This window comes from Coturnix japonica, chromosome 3 (genome assembly GCF_001577835.2).
Source record: "Coturnix japonica isolate 7356 chromosome 3, Coturnix japonica 2.1, whole genome shotgun sequence".
Classification (NCBI taxonomy): domain Eukaryota; kingdom Metazoa; phylum Chordata; class Aves; order Galliformes; family Phasianidae; genus Coturnix; species Coturnix japonica.
In genome coordinates this window covers 27,849,753-27,860,498 of record NC_029518.1, presented here as the reverse complement: position 1 = coordinate 27,860,498, position 10,746 = coordinate 27,849,753, and the positions used below count along the sequence as shown (strand labels likewise).

The 10,746-nt window shown below is 48.4% G+C and overlaps 1 protein-coding gene across 13 annotated transcripts in view; it reads left to right on the top strand.

The window, feature by feature from the left end:
- Window positions 1-5,716: 5,716 nt before the first annotated feature.
- Window positions 5,717-10,746, top strand: part of TJAP1 (tight junction associated protein 1) — a 37,061-nt gene continuing 32,031 nt past the window's right edge. For 3 of the 13 annotated variants that reach the window (XM_015857760.1, XM_015857762.1, XM_015857752.1), the window contains exons 1-2: window positions 5,823-5,937; window positions 6,666-6,739. The gene's annotated coding sequence lies outside the window, so the exon portion shown is untranslated. The other 10 variants (XM_015857761.2, XM_015857751.2, XM_015857756.2 and 7 more) reach the window with 9 other exon arrangements.

The window sequence follows — 10,746 nt, the reverse complement described above, 5'->3', positions numbered from 1 at the left end:
TTCTCCCCCATGCCACCCCCCTTGTTTCTCCCATCCCACAACAAACATCAGCAGCTCGCTGGCCCCGCAGCCATGTAACCCAACCCCGGCCATTGTTCCCCCTTCCCCAAGGTCTATATTTGACTCGGTGGCAGCACCGTCTCTGTGTGGATGTGTGTGTGTGTGCGCTCACCGCACGCGCACGCTCCAATATTTGTTCAGATCCTCATTCCCCGGATGCCCGGGATTGCTTAGAAATAGCTTCCATGGGCAGTAGGTGTTTGTGCCTGCAGCGGGGACATGGAGAGGGTGGGCAAGAGTGTGGCAGGGAGAGGGTGAAGGTCGAGAGTGCAGGAGCTCATGGCTCTTCCTGTGTGATTTTCACCATTTCAGTAATCTCTCGCCATTCGGAGGGTGGATGGGAGGAAACACAGCAACACTTGTGGTCAACAGCAACAGTGGGACTAGTGGTGAATATGGGGAAGGATGGAGAACAGGGAGATGTGTATTTGCAGTGAACCCATTGAGTTCCACACTGCCCTGTGTTTTACTGTGGTATAAATGCTCCAAAAGCCCTTCAGAACTTCCCAGGACTGGTGGCTGAGACCATCAGAAATGGCTCCAGGAAGGGAAGTGTCACTGGCACAGCTGCCCAGAGAAACTGCCACTGTTCCATCCCTGGATGCACTCAGGGCCAGGCTGGATGGAGCCCTGGGCAGCAGAGCTGGCGGTGACAGCCCACAGAAGGGGTTGGGATTGGGTTGGCTTTAAGGTCCCTTCCAACCCAAACCATTCTATGATTCTAAGACAAGACCAGTTCCCTTGCTCCTGGTGGCTTTGCGAGGGGTGCTTCAGCCCATGAGAGCTCTGGGATTCACCCTCCTCCATGTTAGCGCTGCAGTGAGGGCAGCCTCCCTGGGCTACCCCAGGATATATTTTGTGTTTCCCCAAAGCCTGTAGGAATGCTGCCCAAGCCCAGTGTCACATTCCCTGTGACCCTGAAGTCCCTAGGGAATATTGCTGAGACTCAGCAGTCTTTTTTATTAGGATCCTTTGTGGCTTGCCAGTGCACTCAGCAAAATCAGAAATACTACAGTCAAAATTAACGATGGGAAGGATCCCCTTTATCCTAAAAACTGATGATCCAGGGAACTCATTGCTGGGGGACAAGATGTCCAGTACACTTACAGAAATAGCTGGACATTTATATAGACAGTAAGGATACAGAATGATGAACCCCATAAAGCTATAAACCCTCCTGCTCCAGGGTGTTGAAGATGAGTGCCAGGCTGTGGAGTAAGGCTTCTACCTTCCCCTGAGTCAGGAGGATGGGTGCCTGGGAGGGGAAGGGTGCTGAGTGTGAGGAGGCATCATTCACTCGCTGGAGAGCAGCCACAGAGGGGTGGCCCAGCCGACATTTCCCATCACCACAGCCAAGGACTTGACAGCTGTTTAGTAGCTCTATGAGATATTTCAGAGAGATGATTCCCAGTGCTCAGAGCCATGTGTCAGCCTCAAGCCAGTCCTGCGGGGCTGGAAAAGTCACACACTGTTGTGAGATATGGATTCCTTGAGCATAACTTGATTATTTCTCTTGAAGTCAGAAGAGAGTCACCAAGAAAATAAAAAGTGTATACATATATATTTGGCTAATTAACTTCAAATATACGTGAAAAGGAAGAGAGACAGGTATATATGGAGGGTAGCTGGAGAAATAATGTATCACCTTTATCTCCCACAGCTCAAAAAACTGAGCCATCTCCTTTCAGAAAGCCCCCAAGTTCCCTGTGTGGGATCTTATTTTGCCCTGTGATCTTTGGCTTCCCGTTCTGTGTTCAACAGCCACTGCCACAGCTGCCCCAGGGCGCAGCCCTTAGGAGGTGCATCCCCGCTCCTTGCAGCCTCCTGCTGCCAGGGGAGGTTGGGAAGGATCAGGCATGAAGGACGAGCTGTCAGAGGACCTCTGCCAGGCCTTCCATTTCCTGGCATGCATGATAGAGTGCCTTGAAGCCCACCTCCAGCCATGCCCTGTCCTGTTTTCTTCCAGCTGGCAGCTCTAGCAATAAAACCTCCCTATCTCACTGAGAGCACGCGAGCATTTAATGGGATCCTATTGAAGAGAATGTTTGGAGCTTCCTCGCAGCTCACCTCCAAGCTTGCTCCTGGGTATTTGCAGAGGTTGGCGTGTCTCCATGTTTGCAGAGAAACCTGGCAGGAGTCTGTTGCAGTCAATTTCAAGGTCATTTCATGAAGCTAGAGCCCATGCTTCGAAAGGCTTGAACCTTGGGTGCAAAGGATGGGAGTCCATAATTACCAGCCCCGGGGGGCATCGATGATGGTTGGAGGGGGAGGCTAATTGCAGACTGACTGTCTCCTTGGCCTTCAACAGCTCTCCTGGAGCAGGGAAGTTGAGCGCTCAGCCAAGCACCAAGCGTGTCCTACGGAAAGGTAATTCCTCCCCAGCCTGCCTGAACCCGTCCCTATAAACAACGAGAGCTGCACGGGGAAGGCAGTGCTGCAGATTTCACGAAACAAAACAAAAAAGTCTCTTTGAGCTGGAGAAGCAAGCCAGGCGTGCAGAAAGGCTCCTTAGAAGACAGCACACAGCCACATGCCTCTTCCTGGAAGAGCCTGCAAGCCCCTGCTGTGCCCTCAGAAGCAAACAAGGGCTGAGGGGCTGGATCCTTCGCCCCATTTTTGCTCTCCAGGGAAGTACCACCACCACCACCCTGATGTGGATGCGTTCACGACGTCCCCTCGTGTACGGGTGGGAGTTCTGCCCCATGCCATGTCTGGCCCTAGGGCTGCACCTCAGCCCTATCTGCTGCCCCATGCAGGCTCTGAGATACATCCCCCTTTCCCCTCCACATACTTTTAGCTTGGTTCACTTCAAACTCTTTATTAGCATGACAAGCTAAACAAGTTTCGACAAAGGGGAACGGATTCAGAGGCCCTGGAGTCTGGATCTGAGGCTGACACTATTACTCCAGCCTTTGCTCCCTGGTAGGGTTTTCTCTTGCACTCAAGCATCTGCTCTTCCCCTTGGGCATAGGCTTCTCTCTGCCCCTTCATCAGGCTCATTCTCTGGCATGAAAAGGTGGCAGTTCCTCAGTGTCCACTGCAGGGTACACCTGTGCTGGCACTGGCATCCCTTGGGGCAAAAAGGCTTTGCAGAAAGTGTTGGCTGGGTGAGGCGAGATGAGGCCACACAGCAGAGCCCTGAAGCCTCATGTGGTGGGGGTTGGAGGCACTGTGCTGGGCACAGGGTGGGATGCACACCCTGCTTATTGGGTGAGCACAGTGCAGAGCCAGTGGTCAGCTGAGGAGCAGGGGGCTGCCACAGCCCAGTCACTGTGCCCAGGAGGGGACACTGGGGACAAGAAGCAACAGCGAGCTGTGCTTTGTAATGGCTAGTTAGAAATGGCCAGTAGGGGTCACTGATATCTATTTATTTTTAATTTTTTGTTTTATTTTTCAACATACATACATATATAAATATATGAAACATGCACAGGAAGCAGTTGTAATGGGGAAGCGTTGACATGCAGTGCATTCATCAGATGTACAGGTTAGGGAAAAGGGCCATTACATACATTTGAAATACCAGTGTAAACCGTGCATCCTTCTCTGCTCAAAATTTATGATGGCACAAAACCTCTGAGCTGACCAGGAGTCAGGGTCCCATGCAGGTGCTTCACTGCTGTTGTTCTTCAACTTCCAAGCAGGAGGAAATGGGACTTCATGCATCATGCAGGCAGGTGTCACAAAAGGGTGGCCCAGTCCATTGTCTTCCCAGCTTGACCTGCATTGGCAGAGGACCTGAGGGGACCAAGGCTGCTGTGACTTCTGGTGGGGAGACGTTATTTATGGTGTCTACTTCTTCATTATAGGCACTTCAGAGGGATTTGTCCCTCTGCAGGGTGGCACCTGCCCCTCCAGGGGTTCCTTCTATAAAGTTACAGGGGTCTATATAAAGTGCTGCCAGTTGGAAAGTATTTTGAATAGATTCCTCCCTCCTCTTCATTAAGGGTCATAAATTCAACTGGTATTTGAGAGAATCTCGAATGTATTTCTAGGACTGTTTACTGAGAGCTTCAACATCCGCCAGAGGCCCCTTAAAATAAAGGGATTATTGGGAGTCAAGTGTTAAATTACCTGATGCTTGTTAATTGAAGTTCAGAGGCTTTAGTGAGCAACTGGCACTAGCAGGGAACAAAACTTTGGCATGAATAGTGTTGTATAAATGAATATAATGCAACACAACGTCATGCTTCCGCATCGTGTCACTTCTCTTGGCTCAGAGCAGTGGTGAGCCCATCTCATGAGCCATCCTGATACATGAAAAGGCAGGGTATATGTGTGTGGCGCAGAGAGGGAAGGGGAATGGCAGTCAAGGGGTTCTGGATTTGGGTGCAGGGTTTTCTTCATGCTGACAGGAGGTGTCATCCTGACTTCTGCTTTTGTGTTCCTTTAGACCTTGGGATCTGATTTTGAAAAGAGTTTATTAGAAGCATATCACACTGAGGCCATCTGAAAGTCCAGTTCACCCTGTGCAGCAGGACTTATTTCACCTAAGCTTCTAAAAAGATTGGAGGTCCTCTTCATAGACCCTCTGCCTTAGGTTCTCTATGATTCTAAGAGTGATCCTACTCTAAGAAAGGAAAGGGCTCTAATCATCGCTGCCATCAGTGCACACCCACAGAAACCTGAACAGCCTACAACTGCGAGCCCTCCAAGGCAGCAAGGCCCTGTGGAAATGGGAAACCTCATCAGCTATGAAAATTTCATCAGCTGGTGCTGCAGAAGCAAGAATCTGGAAGTGGGGAGCAGATGGGCAGCCTGGATTTTTGGAGCCATTGTCCTCCTGCTTGTTATCTGACTCCAGCATGGGGAGGGTCGGGAGAATTTATGGGGGCACAAAGGATTGAAGGCTTTCTTGAAATATCCCTGCTGACGCGTGGCACAGTGCAGGCGGCACTTGCTGGGTGCACAGCAGTTTTGCACTGTATTCCCAAGGTCATGAAGCAGGGCTCTGCCGAGCACCTGTCCTCTATTGTGTAAGAGAGGGCACCATGTGGGCTGGGCTTGCAGCACACTGAGCCTTTCACTACCTGACTGCAGACTTGAAGGCTGTGTATGTGTAATACACTTGGGAATATCATCCAAATACTATCAGGACTTTTCTCGGATGTTCCCATTTCTTCTGGATGTGGCTCAAATAATCACCATGCGGGCATCGGCTTTGTGAGAGAAACAGTGACAGGGAGGGGACAGAGGGTAAGGCTGCAGGACAGGCCTAGAGGGCAGCGGGCAAAGGACATGTGTGAGCTCCGAATGGAACAAGTGGGATGATTTGGTTAAAATGTAAAATGTATTAACTTGCTGAATCTTCAAGTGTAGAAAAGATGAAGTGGATGAGTTTGCCAGTAGAAACCAAAGTTCATGATCATAGCTGTGTCCAGATCTGACCTGTTCTCATCCACCTTTACTGCCAGTCCCTCTTCTCTAAGAGACAGACAGAAATCCACAGGACTTGTAGTTGGGTTTTCCCATTCAGCTCTGGGATCTCTCTGGCCCCGCTGGCAGTACTGAGAGCTGTGACCTCGGGGGCATTTGTCCCCCTCTCCTCTGCCCTTGTAAGGCCCCATGTGGAGCATTATGTCTATGCCTGAGACCCCCAGCCCAGCAGTGCCGAGGAGCTGAGGCGCGTTGCCGCGGTGCCGTTGGGACGCGCGGCCCCGCCCTCCCGTCCCGTGCTGCCCGATGACGCACCGCGCTGCGGCGTGGGGATTCCGCCGGATTACCCGGCGTGCCCTGCGGCAACATGGCGGCCTGAAGTGAGAGCGTGGGGCCGGGCCGAGAGGGGGCAAAGTTTGGGGCGGGTTCGAGGCGAGGTCGAACCGGGGCCGAACCGGTCGCAAAGTCACGGGGATCACGGGTGGAAACGAGCCCGACCGGGTCAGAACCGGGACGGGGCCTCGGGGACGGGGAGAGGGGACGGCGACCGGCCGGGGACCGAGCTCTGGCCCTGCCCCCGGGCCTCGCCGGCCTTCCCGGGCGGGAGACGGCGGGAGGGTGTCCCGGAGGCCGCCGGTTCCGCTATGGGGATTCGCTTTGCGGGACGGAGCCGGGTGGGTGCGGGGTGTGGAGGGATGAGGTGCAGGGTCCTTGCAGGGGGTGCTGGAGAAGGAGCTGCGAGACAGAACCAGTGTGGGATGGTGTGTGTGTTTTAAGGAATCAGAGCCTGACTGCCACAGTCAGAGCTGGGGTGGAGGGAGTGGCACTCACTGCCAAGCCTGGGTTTAGATGGGAAGTTATCTGCCAGCCTGGGTGCCCTCTTGTCTACGTGTGGACCTCTCCTATGGTTGACTTAGAGAGCAGCCCATGGAAACTTGGGAAGATTTAAAAGATCTAAGCAAACAATAGTGACCTGCTTCTTGCTCAGAGCTTAAACACACGGTGTGGTGTGCAGTGAAAGATTGAGTGTGGGTGGATTTTTAAATGGGCAGGATGCTGCATTGGGAGGCAGCAGGGCATGCAAGTGATATACAGGTCTGGCAAGGCTGCAAATGACCTAGATCTGAGTGATGCCAGGTGGAGGCTGTCCACTGGAAGGAGTCATCTATTAAGTACAGTTACTTTGTGCCAGAGAAAGCTTTTCAGAGGTATTCATTTGTGTTTTACAGATTCAGAGAAAGAAATGGGAAGAGTGTCAGCTTAAGAGGAAGCAATTAATCCCTGTTGAAGCATCAGATAGCAGGTAAGAAAGCCAGGAATGAGCTGATGCTGAGCTCTTCTTGTCCCTTTACTTGAATTATTTGAGACTATGGTACCACATACCTGAAAAACTTTCCCTCCTGTGGTGTTTTTTGCATCGTGTTAGACTTACATTGCCTGAATGAAGAGGTCAGGGGTGTGGATCAAATGGATCTAACCCTGAAAAATTCAGTAAGAGCCCCTGAGAAGGAAAGTTCAATAAAAGATGTGGGCTAATGCCCTTTACCTGCTGTGTTAAAAAAATACATGTATCTCTAGAGTCTTTTCTGTCGGTGCTGAAGTAGCAATGTTCTCTGTGTAATGGCAAGAGGTCTGCTGAACCAGTCACGGTGAAATCCTTTCTGGAGATGTTTCCCTTGCAGTAACTGCAATATCACAGTTAAGTAATTCCACTGACCCTTAGTTCTGTTAGGTTATTTCTTCTGCTGCATAGTTTTTTCCACCCATATTTTGACTGATCCCATGATGGATGGTGCAGGTGTGCTGCTGGCCTCTCTGTGCTCTCCTGAACTCATCATTGAGGTCCAGTCCCAGGGACAGTTATTTGATACCTGACTGCTTGGTCCTGTACATTTTACATCCCTTTCACTTGTCAAATCACAATTCCTTTTTTTTATTGTTTTGTTTTGTTTTCCCTTTCATAATGGATCTCTGCAGAAAATGTTTGTATCCAAACAGTACTTTACATGTGGTGCATCTTGGCTTCTGCGTGGTAAATCAAAATTGAAGCTCCCAGGCCCTAGTTGTGGTATCAGAAGCTTTTGGCTTTTAATACCTTGCCAGTCACTCAGTACTCTTGAAATTGTGGGATTGCGTTTCAGAAGGATCAGCAGAGTTCAGAAGTGCAATTCATGGCCATCTTCATCTTAATAGGAGACAGGGCCTTGGGTCAGGAGGGGAAGTGTTGCATGCAAGGACCTGTTGTCTCATCAAACCATCTTTTTGAACCAAAGATGACCTTGCATTCTTCTTCAGCGTTCTAAGCACTTTGTTGGCTGCTGCTAAGTTACTTGCTTTGCAGCTTTCAGATCCCGAGTTCTTCTCTGCCCTGTCCACACAGCCATGTGGCACAGTATTTAGGGAAAGTAGGAAACAAATTATACCCTCACAAGAGGAGTAGACTTTCACAGGTTTGCCCCTTTTCTTCCCACAGAAAAATAAAGTTGAGTCAGATAATGAGTGTTTTCTGATCAGTCTGTTGGTGAGAATGGTAACAGAGATGGCTTGGAGAAAGGATTTGTGGAAGCCAGTGTTACATAAATGGCTTGTTCAAAATAAATAAATAATGGTCTAACTGTTTACCTAATAGCAGTATAAACAAGTTTCAGTAACTTGTAACTATATATATTTTTTTGCAGTTTCATGTAGATTTGTGAGCCTTGGAAGCTGATGGTTTTTCCAAAGACAAGCTTCCTAACATGCAAAAAGTATCTGTTTATGAAGGTTCTGCTGAAATCCAGGCTCTTGAGATTTCCATGTTTTCATCACTTCTACAGCACAGTCCCAGTAAATAAATCTGAGGGTTATGTCACTGTGAATTAACCACTTTATGTCCTTGTGAACAGTTTTTACAGCACAGTGTGACAAGATTAATGTAGCAGTGGTTAATAACTTTCTGCCTTTCATGTTACTGGTAGAAATGCTGCGTCAAGGAGCCTCCGATGAGTCTGAATGTTGATACTGCTTGAGGGCAGGATTCCTCCACTAAGAAATGAGAATCATACTTGATGCCTTTTTGATGCTGCTGAGCTCTTTTGACCAGTGTTATCAGCAATAGGAATTTTCATAATGAGCTGAACAGACATCCTTGGCTGCTGGACTTGATTGATCCTTTGCAGGTAAACTTGAGGTCCTGAAGCTCCCCTAACTTGAAGGTTTTGGCTGGGAGGATGTCCCCTTCTTGTATGATACCTTGAGTGCTTCTGGCATTTGTACTAGATTGTGCCTCTTACGTTACTAGTAACTGGATAAATACGGTCCTTTCTGAAACCCATTTCATGCAGGACTGCAAAGGAACGGCATGTATAATCTGTGTAAATGGGGCTAATACTTCTGTTTGTCACACTCCTCTACTGATTCCTTACCTGAGGGATTTTTGTAAGTGTAGATCAGCTGAGACTGTAACTGAAATAGGGAGAATCTTACTTTTTAGGACTTTAAAACCTTTACTGCTGGTTACAGGGGAATGATGAACCTGTGGTGAGAATGCTGAACTGGGATGTAGGATACCTATTTTCTACCAGAGATTGATTATGTGTGTTCAGATAATTCCTGATTCTTGCTTTGTTCTTTGGCTGTAAAAATTAATGCCCATCTTAACTAAGCATTTTAGAAAGGGTTCATAAATACCTGTAAGATGCTTATGTACTGTGTTGCTAAATGTTTTGGTAAAGCATAGTAAGGAAAAAATTATAGAAAGAATATTCAAAGCCATGACTTCAAAATGAAGTAGACCTTCTGTGATCTGTCATCCTTCATGTTCTGCAGCGTGTTGAAATTGCTTTGAAGTTAGGCCTGGCCTTCTTTAAGGCAAATAAGCATTTTGAAGCCCCCCTTTCCGCTCTTCCCAGGAGCTGTTTCATATTTTCCACATCCGGTAATGCCTTATCCTGCTGAATGTTTACAACTTCAACTCATGTTTTCTTGTTTGTCCCCTTTGATTGTTCTAGACTTGGAAGCTGTTCTCTTTGTTGCCAGGATGTTCCTGTAAGGTCTTATTGCAAATGTGCTCAGGCAGAGAAGGCCGAGAGCAGAAGCTCGCAGGCTATCTCATGTTTGGAAAGACATAAGCCACCCTCTGGAGTGTCCTCCTGGGAGCTGTGCTTAGGAAGGAAATGGCGTGGAAGGCCATGTGGGAGTGTGAGAACAGCATTGCAAAGGGTTGGAATGCAGGATAGGCATCACTTGGGTGGGCTCGGTTTTCCTCTGCTTTTCAGCAGTGCTGGGTGCCAAGTCTGAGGAAGACTGCTGCGCAGAGCTGAAGAAGCTGGAATGTGTTCTTCAGTTGAGGTGAATGCAATTCAGTAAAACTGATAGGCATCAAACTGAATAATGATTTTAAAGTATTTTCACATGATGTCTAATCTGTGCAAATTCACTACCACATAATAGCACTGAGGCTGCGAGCTCAGAAAAGATCAAGCACTTATACGAGTGGTAGTGTTCAGACTTGCTTTAGCTAAAGAGCTTGTTTTAGAAGGCATCTATTTTTTTTTCATACATAACCCAATCTCTAACAGGTAAAGGTTAGAAAAAAGGGCAGCGCATTCTGTAATTGTCCACTGGGGCTTCCTGCTGTCTTCTAAACCACCAAGTATTGGCCTGTGTCAGAGGAGAGGGACTGAATCACACTTGCTGTTTAGAACCTTTCCTTCTGTGAGAACCACATCTTAAAATAAATAAATAAAAATAAAAGCACTATGGCTGCTTTGAGTAGGGCTGATAGGTGAGGATTGTGAAGTGAGGCTCATGGAAAGGTTAGCACAGTCCATAGATGAAGGCTGTCTTATTCATGAATGTGAAGGCATGCAAGTATTGTTTCTTTACTCTTCAGTGGTCAGGCATAGTGAGTTGTGTTTCTTGCCTTTGCTTCCAAGTGAGGAAAGCGTGCGGAGTTTGGCCTTTCCACGTTGCAGTTTTTTAATGGACTTTAATCCCAAAGGCAGCTGAGGAGGTGGACTTTAAGGCCATTCAAGTGAAATCCTGTATCTTGTGGCATGAGCTTCACCTTCCTGATGTTTGGGAAAGCACAGCTTGTGTTCTGTGCACTTGTCCAATTTGCCCTGGATCCAGAGGCTCAGCAGTGCTGCTTGGTCACGTAGGCATCAATTCGATTTGCTGCATAGACTAACGAAGGTAAGTGGCAGTGGTAAGGTGGTATGTATAAGGGGTGCTTATAACATCTGCCTAAATGCAAGGGGAACTCCTGGAGATAATTGCAGAGAGGGGGAGGGTTTTCAGAGCTAGGAGCAGGTCATGCAAACCTTAAGA